A 19,306-nucleotide genomic window follows, 5' to 3' on the forward strand; every position below is an offset into this window, starting at 1 on the left:
TTTCGTTCCCTTTTAAAATAGTGTTCAGCAAGCACCACACATGTGTGAAGTATGAAAGGAGAAGAATGCTACAAGCTCTCAAAGGGGTGGTGGAAATTATAGGTAGCGAAAATGTAATTATCCAACTTGGAGTTTTTCCAGGCCGGATCCACCTGATCAGAGACATTAGAGCAAATGCATTACACTTTTAAAAAGTCTCCTGCCGGGCTCACTGAATGAGAGTAATATCATATTGCCTATGGTTCTGGTAAATAAAAAGCATCATTAACAATAACACAATGTGAAGAGCCTGCTGGAATGATATACTGTATTTAGCCATGATGGTACATCACAATCACGAGCCTGGCTTCAGAAATGGGCGGACGCACTGGAGGGGCAAACAGTGATGATTAAAAAATGCAGTCAGAGCAGGAGCAAATTCTTTCCAGCTTCTTATAGAAACTTTCCTTTTTAAAAGCAACCTGACTCAGAAACTTATTCCACTTCAGAACAGGAGAGCCTATTATACTGAACATGTGAATTAGAAAGTTCTTTTTATTCTGCCACAGTGGCACATTCACCAAACCATTGGCAAATGCATTGATGGGTCACTGGCTGGGTGCAGAATCAGCACAGCTGAGAATGAAAAGAGGACTCAACAATGATTGGAGAGCAGTGTATGTGTCATTCCCCGATTCTAGCAGGCTCATTTCGATAAAATCCAACAAATACTTTGAAACATCTTTAATATGTAGGTATTGCCTGTGATATTAGGAGTTATGAAGAAGTGTGGCATAGTCCCTCTTATCAAAATGATTACAATCTACTTGGGGGATGGCATAGGGGAATTATAATATGAGAAGTATGTTAATTATAACATATTCCATTCTCAAAATAAAATAGACATAAAAAAAGTGCTATGGAAATCCAGTGAGGAGACTTTGTGAACAGTGGATGGCATCGATAAAGACAATATGGAGGAAGTGTTAATTAACATAGACTTTGAATTTAAATAAATATGGGGCCAATAGCAACTGGTAGGCACAAATATGGCCCCCCAGTTGTTTATGGCCTGTGCCTCTTCTGATTGACAGTGTTGTAACTGGATAAACAGCTTAGTTTATACATATAGAAAAGAAAGCAGGAATAGCATATGTAACATACATAGCATACCTAATATGTTATATAAAGAGGAAGAATCAGATGCTGTATAGAAGGGTCTCTATTAATTAGTCATGTTCACGTGTCTATTACACAACTATATCTATCAAATCAGCTAAGTCTATGGCCATGCCACGCTGAACAAGCCTGATCCCGTCTGATCTTGGAAGCTCAGCATGGTCGGGCCTGGTTAGTACTTGGATGGGAGACCACCTACGAAGACCAGGTGCTGTAGGCATAAAAAATAAAAAATATAAAGGATTGTAAGATGACAAGGTCTTTGCAATCTGTGAGGTCAAACAAGGGTTCCTTCGCCTAAAACAAACAAACCAACCAACCAGCTAATTACTGTAATGCTCACTATGTGTATTCATGTCGTCGCTTATTTTCACAGCAGTGCCTATTATTTTCATTCCCAGAGGAGCAAACAATATCATTGAGAGTTTGCTTATTCAGGAACCTCCACATAGAAAGGGAGTGTGGCAGGATTTGTTCTCATTTCTGCTGGGCTCAAAATCTTAGACTTTTTCCTACCACCAGGCTACCCATATAGACCTGCCAAAAAGAGAAAACAGTTTGGAAAACAGTATTGAAAGAGAGGTGTGAATCATTCTCAGTTCACAAGTCGTATGCTTGAATGAGACTCAGCTAAAGTTTTGTATCGTAGAAAGTAAAAGGTGGAGAATAGTAAGTACCTTGATAACATCATTTGAGAGAACCAGAGCTAGCCTCTTGTCACTAGACGTCTGACCCCTCTATCACTGCAGACATTGATATCAGTCATCAATCCTTTAGGTTTTGCATTTTCTTCATCAACTTTGTATTTAAAATAAGTTTTCTCAAGGAAAAGTTAACACCAAAAGTAAATACACCTAATGGAAATGGGTCAAATCACTTTTCTCCCTGACCAGCATGATGTCAAGTAGCATGAAAGCACTGATATTTCTAGATGTATGTGCTTTCTTGAATGGAAAACTGAGTAGCACACAAAAGGAAAAAGGGTAGAAAATAACCATTCTCTTCTTTAAAGTGGATCTGTGACCTACTCTGATGACAGTTGATCTACTTTTTCTGATATCTCCATACTCTTTTGAAGTGTAGAAATCCTAATCAATTCCAAGCATCCTGAGACATTTGTCAATCTACAAACAAGTCAGAGACATCTTTGCATGTTTAATCATGTCTTTAAAATTTTTTTCTTAAATGGATTTCCTCCTTGTCTTGAATCTTCTAAGTCAACTCTTCTTTCAAAGTTCCATTTAAACCCTCTACCATCTCAGAAGTCTACAAGATCCACCAAGAATGGTATCACAGCTGGTAACCTTTTTTCTCATTATGACATTCAGGTTCATCCTCTACTAAATTTTCATTGAGTTCACTTGTCAATTAGCAAATGTTTTACGATGATGGTAGTGGAAATAGGGATAAAAATAGCTCAGACAATATTAAAATTTGATTTTTATACATAAATGATCACAAATCATTTAATATATTTGATCATATAACTCAGTGTATTTCAATGTATTTGTGGTATAATGCCGCTCTGTGTGTATGTGACATATTATTTTTTTTTTCTTTAGATGATAACAATTGGTGTAAAAAGATTTAAATGTACTTAGAAAGACTAGACATAAGGCATCAACTGGCAGAATTTTAGAACACTCCCATTAAAAATAACTATTATAGAAAAATTATTTTAAATGTGTAATTTTTGAATCTATCACAGAACTGACAAGAAAATGAGCATTCCTCAGAGTTTGGGAAAAGAATGAGAAACCAGAGAGAGAAGTGAGTAGTACAGTAGATTTTTTAAAGGGGAGGATCAATCATGCCCAAGAATTTACTTTGTGCAAGTACTTTTGCTCCCTGGCATGCTTATTAAATTAACAAGGTCTATGTGGAAAAGCACAAGATGCTAAATAAGACAATGTGAGTGCTATTAAAGATTGAAAGGGCTGTAATACATGAATGGCATATCCAAGGAAGTAATTTTAAAAATGACCTGAGAGATAAAATGAGATAGCTATGAAAGATAGTAGGGGAGGTTTTCCTCACAAAAAGAACAACGTCTCTTAAGGCACTGTGGTTGAAAAGGAATTGACTGCTTTGAGATTCTCAAAGAAGGTAAATAACACCTCTAAAATGAAAGAAAGTGGCTAAGTAGAGGCTGGTCATACATGCATAAGTCAGCCCATGCAGTTTAGGTTTTGAATAATTATTAGGAGTTTGTATGTACAGTGTAGTCATTGATGGCTTTCCAGTAGACAGATTACATTCACACATTTTTTTTAATTTCAAAATTACAACAGTGCTGATTTCTTTCATGTAGGTTTAATCTATTATAATTTATCATATTAGAATTTAAACTTAAAAAACAACAAAAATAAAAATGTAAAAAAATCAATCACATTCTAATATATTTTAACGAAAAGTAACTACATTTAAATAAGCTAATACTAGTGAGGAGATTGTCATTGTTATACATTTTTGCAAATCTGATTAGTGGGTGATTAGAAGACAAATGGATTCTCATATGTGCTTCTGCTTTCAGTCTGTTACAATATCAGAAATCATGTAAATGTAACCTCTGAAAATTCCACTGTATACTCATGAGAGAAAAAAGAAACATGACATCTTCATTTTATTATGAAAGTAGTTTTGAACTTGTCAACCACCTTGAAGGGTCTTGGGGGCTCCCATGGCCACATACGAGAACCATGAGTGTAGATTAAGTACCCACAGTTTGGGCTGGAATGTAAAAGTCTCCACAATCTGTATTCTCCCAAATGTATTGACTTGTCAAAATTTCCCTCCAAGACAAGCAGAACCCGAAGCTATTGCACACGAAGGGAATATGGGGCTTAAAACAGGACTTATCCTTAGGCTATAGAACAGAGAGTTGAAGCTAATTTGAGTTTCAGTGTTTGAAAGTGTAACAGAAATCAGCAGCCAGGTGACATCCTACAGAGGCATCGGTCTGCACCTAACATCAGGTTGCCAACAATAAATAAGATGCCACGGGCCTGGATGTCAGATGGGAGAGTTGGAGACCGGCTATCCGCCTGATAATTTTTGGAAAAGAGGATTAGAGAAACTTTCTAAGCTGATGAAGTAGAGCTGTAGAAAGAAATCAGCACTGTTGTAAATATTTGTGGCACATGTATGATTGGCAGGAAAGATATTTTAAGGATAATTTTATGTTAAAGTAAATGTCCTTAAAAAAATTTCGGTAAAATAATACTGAAAGAAAAAGTAAAGACATAAATGAGCATAACAAAATAAATATGAAATAAACTTGTAATCTCACTAGCAAACACGGATTATGAAATAGAATACCAGTTTCCACATTTCACTCATGATATCAACAAATCTCAAACACAGGAAAGTACAGCTAGTGGAGAGGTGTTAGAAAATCACCACTTAGTAATTATCATAGAGATAAGGATTCAGTTAAAAATTGTCAACAAATGCAAACATTTGATGAGAAACAGGATATTTAAATTCAAAGTATCTTCTCATAGAAGCACTTATTCAAAAAGAAAAGCATTAACTTAAAAGGAAATTAGCAGACACACCTTAACCAAATGATCAGTGTTCGTGTCACTAATAATGTGACAAACCAACATTCTGGAGTGATCATCTGAGAAAACACAGCATCGCTTATGTTGTATATTCTTGCCAAGAATAAATAACCTGAGTCTGATTATGAGGAAACTTAAATAAGAGACATTCTACAAACTAAATAGGTTATTTGTATTTTTCAAACTATTTCATAAAGAAGGGTTGCAAAACTGTTCGAGATTAAAAGGCCTAGTGAGCAATGTCATAATTACTAACTTCAATGCATAATCTGAAATAGATCCTGGACTTAAAGTTAGCATAAAGAATATTATTGGGACTTTGGGGGAAATTTGAATATGTGTTGTAGTTTAGCTAATAGTTGCTGTCAGTATTAAAATTCCTTAATTTATTAACTGCTCTATAGTTTTTCCTTGTTTGTAGAAAATATCCTTTGAAGAATTTTGGGTTAAATGGAATAATATATCCAAATTTCTCTAAAATGTTATAGGAAAAGCAAATTAATACACATAAAAAGAAAGAATAATAGAACAAATGTGGGAAAAATGGTGAATCTGGATAAACATTATTCAATACTTCTTTGTACTATTCTTAAAACATGTTCATACATTTGAAAATATTTAAATAAGTTTGGAAAAAATTGCATGCACAAATTTCCATTGAAGTCTTATTAAATATATGCATTGAAAGCCATGAGCTTCCCTGCAAGTACTCCTTTATCTGGATTCCATGGATTTTGATATGTGGCACTTACATTCTGTCTAAATAATTGAAATTTCCCTTTTGATTTTGTCCTGTTTAGAAGTGTTTTAATTTTCTCCCCAAAGTATGGAGTTTTTGTGGTTCTTGGTATAGACTGTGAATGCTAGTCTCTTCTTCTTTCCTCTCTTTTATCACCTCTCCCAACTTCCTTCTCCTTCTCCTTTTTCTTTTCCTCATTCTTCCTCTTTCTTCTCAACTATTTTTATACTGATTTTTACCTTGATTTCTAATATACTACATTTGATCACTTGATGAGGTCTGTATAATATCAATTAGAAATTATTGAGAGTTTTACGGTCATCTCAGATTAAATCAATTTACGTAAACGTTCCATGTGAATTTGAAGTATTTTAAAAGAGGTGAAGGGTTAAAGAAGTACAAATTAGTAGTTGATAGGTGGTCATGGGGATGGGGAGCATAGCATAGGGAATGCAGTTAGCATTAATGAAATGGCTAGATGGAAGGAGGGAGCAATTGGGGGATCATTTTATGAACTATATAGATGTCTAACCAATGTACTATATATTTGAAACTAATAATAAAATAAAATAAAATAAATTTAAGTTTAGAAACTGTATAGCTAGACAAACAATGACCAGATCATATATTAAAATAAAACTCTGATCTACAACTTGCAGCGACCTGTCCAAGAAACCAACCCCTTATCTACAATAACTAACCCAAAAGCCAGCCATTAGAATTGTAAGAAGTCAGACTGCTATCTCTGGTAACAATCCAGGAAGCCAAGCAATATATTCTGTAATATTTGGCCCCAAATAGCCAGGATTTGATTAATAATTAATAATTTTTCTAATTTTTGTTCTCACTTCCAACTGAAGACTAACATGGGAGAGACAAAAATACATTCTTAATCAATTGCATAGGATACCTGGCTTCTAGATAGCCCACTTATAGCTTCCTCATGCCAACAGCTTTCAATCAGGACATACCTGAAATCTTTCCTAAAGCTTTTCCACTCCTCTGCCTGAATTTGAGTCTCTGCCAAACCACAAGTGATGGTGGTTATTACCTTCCTGTAGCAAACTCTGAATGAATAAACCCTTGCTTTACTCATTTAATTGCTCTTTGCTTATTTCACAATATTTTGTTTTAGGTCTTTCTCTCTCTCTGCCTGTCTCTTTATTTGTCTCTGTCTCTCTGACTCTCTGTCTCCCGTGTATGTGTTTGTGTGTGTGTGTTGTGAGCACAAATTTATAAAGTAACAGCAATAATAATATGTCTACTGGTGAGAAAAAAGGCCAATAAGATTACACTAATATAGTAATATTGGATTTTTGAAAATAGTAAAATTAGTTTTTAATTTTATTTTTAAACTGCTTAATGAAATATTAGTCCTCTTGAGGAAGTCAGGAGGAGGGAAAGTTTAAGGCTGTATAGGACATAACTGTACCTACATAACAGGAGATAAATTTAGTTGTAGAAATTTAAGTCATCAATTTAAATATATTAACTCTTGCTAGTATATGTTAAAAATATAATCCAAAGGGTTAATAACCTAGGCTCCAGAAAATCTGAATGACCTGTCATGAGATAAAATAGAATAAAATAGTTGGGCTCAAATATGATGAAATGAACTGAACTGACAAAAGTGGTTAAAATGACACAAAAATGTATTCCATGGGTTGAGCTACTCACTTTTGGCGGGTGTGTTTGGGCAGGGGAGCTGCTTTAAAGAACACCATTCAGCAACATTTTTTTTTTTTTAAATCCACATCTGTTTGTTAGCAAAACTAGCAATATAAATTTGAAAATCCCATTAGAATCCCCCTATCTCAAAGCTCAAGGCAGTACATCCCCTTTAGTGAATTTCTTGTTATTTGTTTATTCTGTTTTTAAATAACAATGCTAACAATAATCCTCCCACAGCCTCCAGCCCCCAAGGAGGACAAAGCTAAGGATTATTATGGAGAACATTTAAGCAAGTGTGGAGCTTGCTGCTCACAATCCCTCCAGGGAGACCCTTCTACCAAAATCTGGAAGTTAATAATGTGAATATTAACTCTTTGATGTCCAAATCATTTGAGCAGAGCTTGCCAGGCTTTAACTTCACATTTCTATGATCTTGCAGGCAATGTCTTAATGTAAAGTCCATAACAAATATCCTTAAAAGAAATAAGGAGATCTTTGCAATACTCAAGCCCTAAATTTTAACCACTCTGATTTATATTTTTAAAGCATTGTCCTGGAAGAATGAACTTTCTTCTATCATTAAGGTCTTTTTGGTTGGTCTAATAATCAAATAAACATTAGACAGATTAGCAAGAATAAATAGCCAAATTCAATACACATATATGTCTGGGAACCCCACATGTATGAAAGGGAGGTTCAGAGAAGAAAGGGTGATTGACATGTAGGACATCCTGAGCTAGGGATGAGGCAATGCACCTTGGGAGCTTCAAAAAGTCATCACAGGATATTAAGAACAGGTGTTTAGTAAGTAGAATTTCATCCTGCTCTATAGATGGGTCAAAAAGAAATGATCTCTGCTAATCTATTATTTTAGGCAAGGCCCCTAATTCAGATTCTTCCAGATAGTTATATGGAGGTGGAGGGCAAAAGTTTCTTTTGAGCCTGAGGCTAAAATTGCCTTTAGTTTAAAGTAATCCATTTACCAAAGAAGCACACATCTTAGACTGTCTCATTCTGAATCCTAACAGCACCTCATTGCCAATAAATTTTCACTCCATAATATGTAGTTTTATTTTGCGATTATTTTTCTCAATGCTTTTAATTTAAAAGCATACTCTGAATATTTTTAATATAAAAACTAAGGCATTAATTTTGTTGGGTCAAGTTATTTTCTTTAATTTTTTTTTAAAAAGATGGGGTAAAAATTATTTTGGTGATTTGAATTAGATTCTTTATTATGAAAATAGTACAGTTGTAATATCTAGAAAATATTTAAAAATAGAAAAAAGAGCTATTACCATATATAATTTCCCCTGAACAGAGACATACACTATTAGAATTTGGATTCATTTGCTTTACATTTTTTTATTTTAATACTATTTTTTAATTAAATAAGAGACAATATATGATTAAATAAACAATAACCAAAAAATTCAAAAGCATTCAAGATTAAAAAAAGGGAGACTTCTGATTTAGCCTATCAGATCAAATGTTTACTTCTGTTTCCTTCTAAAACCATACCACAATAAAATAAAGGTATAAATCCATGAGGACAGACAACATGAGCAAGGTAGAAAATGACTCTAGACAAATGATGTTAACAAAATATTGGAAAACGAGAAACAAATGGACCAGTGGTAATTGACTAAATAGAATGTGGGAGGAGGGGGAACCCTGTAATTCTGCTGAAGGAATAATTTAAGAAAAAGTAAATATACTTGTCCTTCAAAGGTATGGAGAAATGCAGGGATTGAAGAGAGCGAGTACTTGTAAAGGTCGGGATGGAAAGAGGCTAAAAAGATCCATCCACTCAATACAGTCAGAAGACAGCCTATACTGTTCTGCAGCCAAAGACAGGAAGTTGGTCTCTGGAGTAACTACTGCAGAGAATCTCTGGAATTTGGATACCAGTAAAGCTGAGAATTAGTGTCGTGATATCCCTGGAACTATCCTAATATACTATTAATCATGGCATCTTTAAAATTATCCTGAATATAACATAAAAAGATTAAAAGAAACTGCAAGCTTATTTGGCCAAAAATCTAAAAGGTGACTAGAATGAAATGATTTGAATTGTTTTTAGGGGGGGAGGGGGAAGGAGACAAAAATAGCATCAGAATTCATCATAGGAGGAATAGGTTAATATTTTGTTTGAAAATATTAAAAGTATAATAAACAAGGTAAAATATGACCTGATTGAAATGTTAGGCTCACTTATTGAATTCGAAGTCTAAGATGGTAACATCCGTAGATTAAGACAAGAGAAATTGAAGAAACCATTCCTACTTAATAACTATTCATCTCTTGTGGTTATAGAATAGTAATTCAGGAGGAAGCATTCATCTGAAGTCAAATGTGAGGAAGAAAATACTTCTATTACATAGTCTGATAGATTTAGATTTAGATTTAGAAAATTAGAAGAGATCTTAATATCACTTAGGTCAAAATCCTTCCTAATTGAGAAGTCCTTTCTAACATATCCCCAACAGCTTGCCATTCAGAGTGTACTTGGTCACTTTTAGACTCTACCATATTAAACATCAGCCTTATCTTCTTATTTCCTGTGGTTAGTAAATTTATATGCTTCTCCTTACTAGCACTATTTATATCTTTGTAATTTCCATCATTTAATCCTCATTTTGTCCTAAACCTATTTAAACAATTACATTACTCTTAGTGAACACATTTCACCCTTTTTCATTTTCTTACCTAAATGTTCCCAATTATTAGGTTCTCATGTAACAGGATTTCAAAACATTTCACTGATATGATTTACTGCCCCTAAATTGTGTCTAATGTGTGATGTCCAAAACAAAACAAAAACTTCCAAATTGATCTAACCAAAGTAGTTAATTTCCCTTAGATTTAGACACTGAAGTTTACCTTTATGTATACAATTTAGGATTTGATTAACTATTTTGAAAATTAAATATATTCTAACCACCTTTAATCTTGGAGTCATACAAAACTTTGAAACCTCAGGAGATATCCTCTGAGTTTGTTTTTAAATAGATTTTCAAATTTATATTTATCTCTATTAACTATTTTGCTCTCAGGTACACGCAGCATTCAAGCCTAATCTTTTAAATCCGAAGTCTCTGATGTGATCATTTAGTTATCCTTCTGAGTTTGTAAAATCTAAGGATTTAATCATAATTTTCTATTTCTCTCCCCACTTTTTAATAAAATAACTCAAATTTATGTAATCTCCATGAAGGCAAGGGAGTTTCTGTCCTTGTCAATCATTATCTTACTCACTGCTATTTTTTAAATTCCTCAAATTCTGCATAGCAAGCACTTGATGCCTATGTGTGGAAAAAAGCAATGCAGCTCTAAAATCTTTCTCTAACATTTCTCCTTTGAGAAGCAAAGTTCAATCAGCCCTGATTTTATTAAAATGTTCAGCATGATTTTCTCCCATCTTCTTAAAAAGAGAAAAACTTTGCTGAGATTCAGCAATGTTGTTACTGAAATTTCTTATTTTCCAGTCTTGCAACAGAATAAAAAAAAAATAATAATAAGTTTAGCATGAGTTATTTTGGGGGGAAAACATACTGTTTCCACTTACCACTTTAATATTTGAATGTGGACAAATTATTTAATAATTAATTAGACAAATTTAGCATTTATCAATGTCAGGTCTTTGAGCTATAATTTCCAGATTACCTTTATCTCCTTTTTGAAAACCAATGAGACTTTTGCATTTGTTTTCTATCTTTTCTCTTTTCTATTCTGATTATAATTGCTGCATGACTCTGAACTTAATATTTGCAACATTTTCTCATTTAAAATAACCAGGTTTCTTCCTATAATTTCTTGGTCTTCAGTAGGCTGGAATGTTTTTTAAACCGATTGATACTTTATAGTTTGAACCACTGTTTTTCTTCTTTAGTAATGAAAATGGGAAGATGTATTTCTTGGAGGTAAAGATTTTCAGATCAAGGAATATGTCACGAAGGAAGTTTACCTAATGTCATTTTATTATTTGGAAGATGTGCAAGAAGAGAGCTACTGCTAATTAATTCCTATTTTAAGTCAGTTTCTTCCTATAAGAAGAAACATGATTTGATGACTAGTTGGCTTTTTGAGGTGTCTATCCTTCCTACACTCACTTCCTCAGAGCACAGTTTCCACATCCCTACTGAAAGCATGCTTCCTTTTCAAGTTTGGGAGTTCGCTAAGGCATAAGAAGCTGTGAAAAATCATCAGCATCACACCAAGACGTTTTCCCTTGACTTATCATTCTCCTTTTGGCTTCCTAGGGGATTTTCTTTCTGGGGTTCAGATTTGCTAAGAATAGGGTTTTCCTATGTTTCCTTTGACTGAAATCTCTGGATAACTCGCTTCTGACATTCTCTGTGTTGCTGTGTTACCTGATTACCTGGACGAATAACGTTTGCATTCCCAGTACCCCAGCAGCTTTCACAGGCAGGGGAGTTTGATCTATTCCTGATATTGCAGTTATATTAGATGAGATGTCCCTGTAAGCTAATTACTTTGGCAACCAAGGGAGCACCAATGATTCTGTCAGGCATCCATGGGGCACCTTAATAGTGTTTTAAACAATATGTACAGAAGGGGTTAAAAGCTACACAGAGAGGAGCAGAGCCTGAGGGGAAAGACACTGCAGGTGTGTGGTTAACAAGGAACTAATTGGGTAACCAGGCAGGAGGAGAAGCGAGCCTAAAGCTGGTCCACATGCTTGTGTAGAATTCCAGCAGTTAGCTAGTGCTGAGCCCTTGAGGAGTTGAAATAAAGACAAGTTGAATCTGGAGTCTATTTTTTGCTGTGATCTTTACTAGAAACTACAAATTGAGACTTGACAGCTTTCCCTGCTGCCTGTTGCTTTATTTCAGGTGGTATTGTTTTGAAGGGGCTAAGAGCTGACATTATGGATGCCTAGCCCAGGTGTCTTGCATCCAGATAAGAATGTGCGTCAACTCTTCAAGGCATGTTACTCTTTCTTCTGTTCTTAATGATCTCTGGGTATTGTGAGTGAGGAAGTAGAGAGTGAAATAAATGTTGGCCTAGTACTCAGGAGACTAGATTCTAATCACAAGTGTGCACTCACAGCATCAGCTTGAGCCAGTTAGCCTGCTTACCAGGACTTCACTGCGTTTCAAGCTATAGAAAGAATGAGATTGTGTGTGTTTCTCTTCTGAATCTGTTTGAGCCCTAGCTTTTTTTTTTTTTTTTCCAGTTTAAAAATTGATTAGTTTTCTCTATTGAACTTTGGCCAAGTGCCTAAAAGTAGACTAGGTGATATGAAAAATACACAGAGAATAGAAGGCACATTTCCTCTCCTCAAGAATTCTTAAAAAAACAATAACGAAAAAGCCCATAGGAGTGATAAATACTGTAGTATAGATGGGCCATTCTGGAGAAGCTAGCAAGGGGATGCAGTCACCCAGAGAGCAGCACAGGTTTCACAAGAAAAGGGTGAAGGGATGAGCCTTCTAAAGAAGTAGGCTTTGAAGTGATAGACAAGATAGTTCTCTAAGTTGTTGGAATGGTGCAAAGATTGGCTCAGGATTGGTAATAATCCTATGGGAGTGTGCTGCAATAATGAAATTGATCAAAGTGAAACAGAGTTCAGTTAATGGGAAGCAATAAAAATTGTCTTCTTAGATAGAGCCATAGTGATAGATAGCCTGAAATGATAGGCAAGGAAGTCTTAGAGCAGAAAAGAAAAAACACTTAGATTTGGGGATAGTTTCAAATTCTAAAAAATATACTGCTATTGAGGAACATATACAACTAACTCAATTTCAATTATCATTTACCTGTAAATACTAATAAAGTATGTAATAAAAAGAAAAAGAAAACCTTGCTAGAAAAAAAATAAGTTTCCAAACCAAAGAAAAATGTCTGTTCACTAATGTCATTAAGCTTCTTATTTTAGCCCAAGTTATCAATCTATATTTTTTTCTGAAACAAATATGTTGGCTTTAAAGGAAATATAAATAATTTGGCAATGGTTTAATTCAGAACTTTTTCTAATTGTTGCTCAGCATAAATACCAAAGGAACTAAAATAAAGTCAATATGGTATGTCATGATCACAGGTCTTAAATTTGAATACCCAACTTTTTACACATGTAATATATTTGTTAACGGGTCAACCCATACATATAGGCATGTACTTTCTCTTGGCTCTGACACTCCTTATTATATCATACCTTTCACGCTGGACTCACTAATGATGCATTTATGGCCCCTGAGGTCACTTTGAGATATAATCCCTGATTAGAACTAGCACTGCCATTTTGTGAGCTAAGTTCTTGAGGTCCATGTAAACTCTCTGGCCTCTAGATTCACCTTTGGAAAATGAAAGTATTTGACCTGAGTAGCTCTAATTTTCCTTCTAATTCTAAAGTTCTGCAATACTTAGCAAGAAATAACATTTTTCTAACACGATAGTGTGATATGACAGTTTGGAAAGGGGTAGGGGAAGGAACTTTTAAAGACCAGATTAATGGAATGCAAATTGCAGCCATATAACTTTTATTTTAAAGAAATTACCTCATTTGTGCTGATTTTTCTAAAGAACCAAATCACAATTCTTAAAGAAATTTGCAAAATCAGAATCTTATTTTCTGGCATGTCTTTCTCCACCCACTTCCATTCAATTTTAAACTTCAAGAGAAGAAAGAACATTTTTAAAAGAGCTTAGAATGAGGCTCAAACAGCAAGTTCTGTAGTTTGAAGACATTTTACCCATTTTAACAATAGCTGTACTAACGCTTTAGCAATTCATTGAAATCAGTGATTCTTTTAAATTAACTTCAGAAAAGTTCAACTTCTGAATAAAACTAGCTGGTTGAAATTTTTATATAAAAATAGAGCTATTCCATGGAATTTATTATATAGCATTTCAAATTTCCAATATCTATTTCTTGATGGACAGTGCCATCAAGCAAAACTTACATTTATACAAGTTGAGCACACATCTATTTTATTTCTATAACTTATTCTTGATTAATTGCTTTCTTGTCTGTGGTATGAGGTGATACTATGACACGCAGCTTTTATATGCCACCAAAGACCCGTTTTTCTCCTCTTTTTCTCTTGTCTAGCCAAATTCTTCAAGTTGGGTTATTTATTTCTCAAAATGGAATCTCTAAAGAGTATGTGAATAGCAAGCATTTGATTTTCTTATTAAAAATTCTCTTTCATCCTGTTTTCATTGAGGTTTTTTTTTTTTTTTGAGTGTTTTTTGTTTGTTTTTAATGGTTGAGCAAGAAGTGCAGGAATAAATGACTGCCAATGATAATATGAGAGGTTTCTATAGTGATATAGGGACAAGTTACAATGGGATACCCATATTCTCCTCCATATCTCACTTGAAGGCCTAAGGTTTAAATGGTGATTTCCATGATAGTAAATTTGTGGTTCTATTATTGAAAAACTATATTTATACAATAAAAAACATTACTTGTGATGTTCTAGACTTACACACTCATCCATTTGCCCAGACTTTCTCTACTTCTTTGAATACACTGCAGATAAATGCAAATTTATTATTTTCTTCATATTTTCTTCTATTTAAGAGAAACTTTAAAATATGGCACCTAACGTATTTATCCAATAATTAAAATTTTTTAATTTAATGATGAAATAGGCTCCTGGGAGCACATAACATTTACTTATTGATTCAGCCCACATTTTCTGAGCACCTTTCATATGTCAAACATTGTTCATGGACCAGGAGACAGTGGTCTACAAGACAGTATGGCCTTTGCTACTTTAGGGCTAATATTGTGCAGAGATGGAGTCATACAGTAAACAAGTACATAAAGTAAAAGGAAATAATTTGCTCAAAGTACTATAAAGGAAAAACAAAGAAAATAAAGAAATAACATTGCAGTAGTGAGAGCTATCTTAGACTGGAAGTGGTGAGCTAAGAAAAGCCTCTCTAAGTAGGTGACATCGAAGTGAAGCCTTGGATATAAAAGAGCTAGTCATGCAAAGATCTATGGCAGAGTCTAGAGAGAAGCAATAGTTAAAACCCAGAAGCAGGAAAGAACTTGGTAATTTTAAAAGAGATTATACAATGACTGACTTCCAGGAGGAGCTAGAGTAGAGTATGCAAGCAGGACGTGGTATGAGAAAAGATCGGAGAGGCTGCATGGTATCATAGCATGAGGAGTCATATAACTCATATTTGTGAGTTCGTACTTAATTTTGAGCACAGTTAAAAGATATGCGGCATAAGATTATGGTTTAAATCATCTACTCTCTCTGCTGGTTGTAGGGATGGATTAGAAGAGAAGATGAGTTAAAACATAAAATCTAGTTAAGAAGTAGTCCTGGAACACAATTGTGGAAGCTCAGGCAAAACTAATTCCACTAGAAATGGAAATGAATGGTCAGGTTGGAAAAACATTTTAAAGTCAGAAAATTCAGTAATTGCAGTTAGGTGATCTGTAGAAAGGACTCAAGGAGGACCTTTAGGTGTTCAACTTGTGAAATTAAGCATCATGTGGTATCAGTTTCTATGACCGAGAAGACACAAGGCAAACAAGGCTCTGTGAATTTACATAAGTGGGCATGTGTGTGTGTGTGCGTGTGTGTGTGAAGGATTATAATTATATGTAAGATCTATATAAAACGTCCTTCAAGTAATTAGTGTGTCCAATAACAAGCTGAATAGAATAGTTTCAAATTTTGTGGAGTTATAGCCTAAAGATTAACCTTTGGATGTTCTTAGTGTGTAGACTGTTTTTGAAGCCAAAGCTCTCTTGAGAAATTTTTTAGGCAGAGAGGAAACTACAGACTAGGACAAATATCCAGTACATAAGCACATGGCTAGACATAAAATGACGCATAAAATATGCCATGAAAGTTTTCTCAGGAAGCTATTGGAGGATATTCTTTTCCAAAAGCAAAAAGTAACCAACCAAATTGTAAACAACAAAAAAGGCACAAGTGCGATTTTAAGTACAATAATAGTCATATTTAAAAAATAAAAGAAACTGCTGAAATTAACTTTAATATATTTAACTAACCCAGTATTTTGATAATATTATCATTGTGAAATATAACCATATAAAACAATTATTGAGACTTTTTAATTTGTTTGTTATTAAGTCTTTGGTATCTGTTGTGCATTCCTTCAGTACATTTCAATTCATACCAGCCACATTTCAGTAACCACATGTGATTTCTGGACATCAGCAGGTTAGAACATTGTGTATGAAAGATCTGCTATAGAGAGAGAAACATGGGATAAAGAAAGATTTTGTCTGAAAAGACTTTATCTCTCAAAGGAGCAAAAACACTTATAAGGTTAAGATCAAGGGCATAAGGGGTGGGAGGTGAGTCTCTGGAGGATTAGCACTTCCACAAATGTACCAGAGAATTTTTGAAAAAGGAAGGAGAGATAAAGGGATGCAGATGACAGTAGAATAGATTTATTCATGGGCAGAACAAAGTGTAATATAGAAAAATTCTATTTTCTTCCCGAAATATGTGGCAAAATCAACTGAGTGGAATGAGTCCCTGTTCTCAGAGAGCTTTATAGAATGCTGCCTACTGCAACTTCATGAGGTGCTTAATACATGGTACTTGATAATGATACCAGTTGACCCTCAGAATTCCTGTGTGTAGTCTTCTGCCTGAAATGTTGAGTTGGCATTTACGTGTGCATGAAAACTCTTCCTCTCTCCTTTTCATTCCACTTCTGGAAAACTTATTTGCTATTCAGTGTTCTTAGGATACAAGAGCAGGCCTCCACAATCCAACAGAAGGTTGCTTCAATTTGAATTAAACAAATGTTTTATTCTGTCACTGGTAGCTTTTTGGGGTGTGTGTGTGTGTGTATGTGTGTGTTAATAAACACTGCAGTATGTAGCCATATTCCTACCAGATCATGTTATTGGCATGAACTAAAAGTGCATAGTGAACAATTAATGGTGATACAAGATTTCACAGCTTCTCACCCTTGGCATCCACATCTCCAACCCTGCCTCATTTATTTAAACTCTCTGAAAAAAAGAAGAAAGAAGCCCCCAAAATAAGAAATCTAGGGATGGCAGGAAGGTCATAGGGAGTGAGAACAGAATGAATGGATGGCTGTCCTGTTTTATTGAGAAAATAAGACAGGAGTCGAGAAGTCAGATTGTATAAAAGTTACTGCTTTGTAGTGTGGTGAGGAGGAGGAGAAGGACAGTGCAATAGAACTCTCTCGTTTCCAAGAATGCTAAGGCTTTTAAATAAGGTCACTCCAAATCAATCTACACTGCACTCCCTCAAAATAAAGAAAACACTAAAAGAGCTCTTGATGCAATTTATTCTTTCAGATCTTGTGGCAGAGTTTTCTAAACCTTTAAGCTGTCAGTAGTTTTGTTCCTCTTTTTTTTTTTTCAAAGCTATATATCCCACTCATTTACCCTACACTTCTATTTTTAGTTTTTCTGATGAAAACTTGCAGATCATGAAGATAACATTCTCTGAGCAAGATTAGACTAAGTGATTCCCAAGATTTGCTTCCTGTTCAGAATTATTTTCAGTTGAATTTGTTTTCTCTCTATAGTCCAGTGTTACCTATTGGTCCACAAATATTGCACAGACTTTTACTATAATTGCTAATGTATGGTTGACCTTTGCACAACACAGATTTAAACTGCATGAGCCCACTATAACACATTGTTCCAATAAATACATATAGTACAATAAATGTGTTTCCTCTTCCTTATGATTTTCTTAACATTTTTTCTCTAGCTTACTTTATTGTAAGAATACAGTATGTGAGATATATATATATATATCATGCAAAATATATCATATATATATATATATCATACAAAATATGTGCTAATTGACTGTTTATCAGTAAGGCAGCCGGTCAACAGTAGACTATTAGTTAATTTGGGGGGGCGGGTCAAAAGTTATATGTAAATTTTCATCTGCTGTGGGGTGTTGGCACCCCAACCTTCATGTTATTCAAGGGTCAACTGTAAATACAATCTTAGGTGTGGAGAAGGGTATTGTGGCATTCTTCATTGTAAGTTCACTGAATAGGAGAAGACAAGAGGAAAAGCAACCAAAAGTAAGAACAGGATTTCATATTAAGTATTTTAAAATTATATTGGTTTATGCATTTCTTCTCCATATGCGACACTCCTTAAATGTGACACTCATACACGTTAGGCCTCTTCCTGAGAAAAAAATCCATTATTCAAGTTGGTTTCTCCCTGCTTTTCTCCCTTGTTAAGGAGACAACTTATCATTGAGGTATCATTGAATTTCTACTCCACTGTTGGCCTTCCAGGATAGTCAAACTTTTTTTATTTTCTGAATAATTTTTCAGAGTAATATTCCAAGAGACAAATAACATGTTGCTCCTAAATCAGTGTGTATACTGCCTCACTTTTAGCTAGTGTAAGTAAATGGTTGCTACTCCATTAGTTGTAGGAAAGACAATAGCAAGAAATGGAAGAGAACTTAAACATCACTGGGCATCATTGCTAACCAAGGATGTTGAGGCTCACAGTATTAATTTTACTAAGACCAAACATAGCAACAGAGCTGAAAATAGAATTAACATTTTTCAGGCTCCAAATTTCATGATCTTATGATTCCCTAATCAATTTGAGAAGCCCGTGATAAGAAGCAGTGTCACACAATGGATGAAGAACAATGATTATAGTCTGAAATTTGTGGAGTTAAATCCTGTCTTTAAAATGTGTAAATGTTTTGACTGTGTATAATTTACTTTACATCTCTAGATTATTTCTTACTAGTATCTACTTCATAGGACTTAGTTGGGTTTTACACAACATATTCCACATAAACCAGCGTCAAGCCACGATACATAGAAAGGGCCAAAGTAGTGAGGGAGAAGGAGAATGTCCTTTAGACTCAAAAATTCAGAAAAGGCTATGAGAGAAAAAGAATATAAGTTAGGAGTGGGTATGACATGAATACCTAAGAATTTCCTTCTAGGCCTGGAGGCCCAATGATAGTTTCAGCTGGGGAGCAACATATTTAGGATAGCATAAAGAGGAAATTGTGAAGAATGTCATAAAACAGCAAAGCAGTTTTCATATGATATTATTTGATTTTGCATTCATCCTCTCTTTAAATGTGTTTATATTTATATTTAGAAAATGACATATAGTAATTAAGTTGATAACTCTGCCAAAACTTTAAATAGAATTTGTTAAAAATAGTGA

The 19,306-nt window shown here is 34.4% G+C and overlaps 1 pseudogene; it reads left to right on the forward strand.

Annotated features, from left to right (window-relative positions):
- The first annotated feature begins 1,259 nt into the window (after positions 1–1,259).
- Positions 1,260–1,378, forward strand: LOC112469337 (annotated as a pseudogene).
- The last annotated feature ends 17,928 nt before the right edge of the window (positions 1,379–19,306 follow it).

Source organism: Pteropus alecto, unplaced genomic scaffold (assembly GCF_000325575.1).
Source record: "Pteropus alecto unplaced genomic scaffold, ASM32557v1 scaffold146, whole genome shotgun sequence".
Lineage (NCBI taxonomy): Eukaryota > Metazoa > Chordata > Mammalia > Chiroptera > Pteropodidae > Pteropus > Pteropus alecto.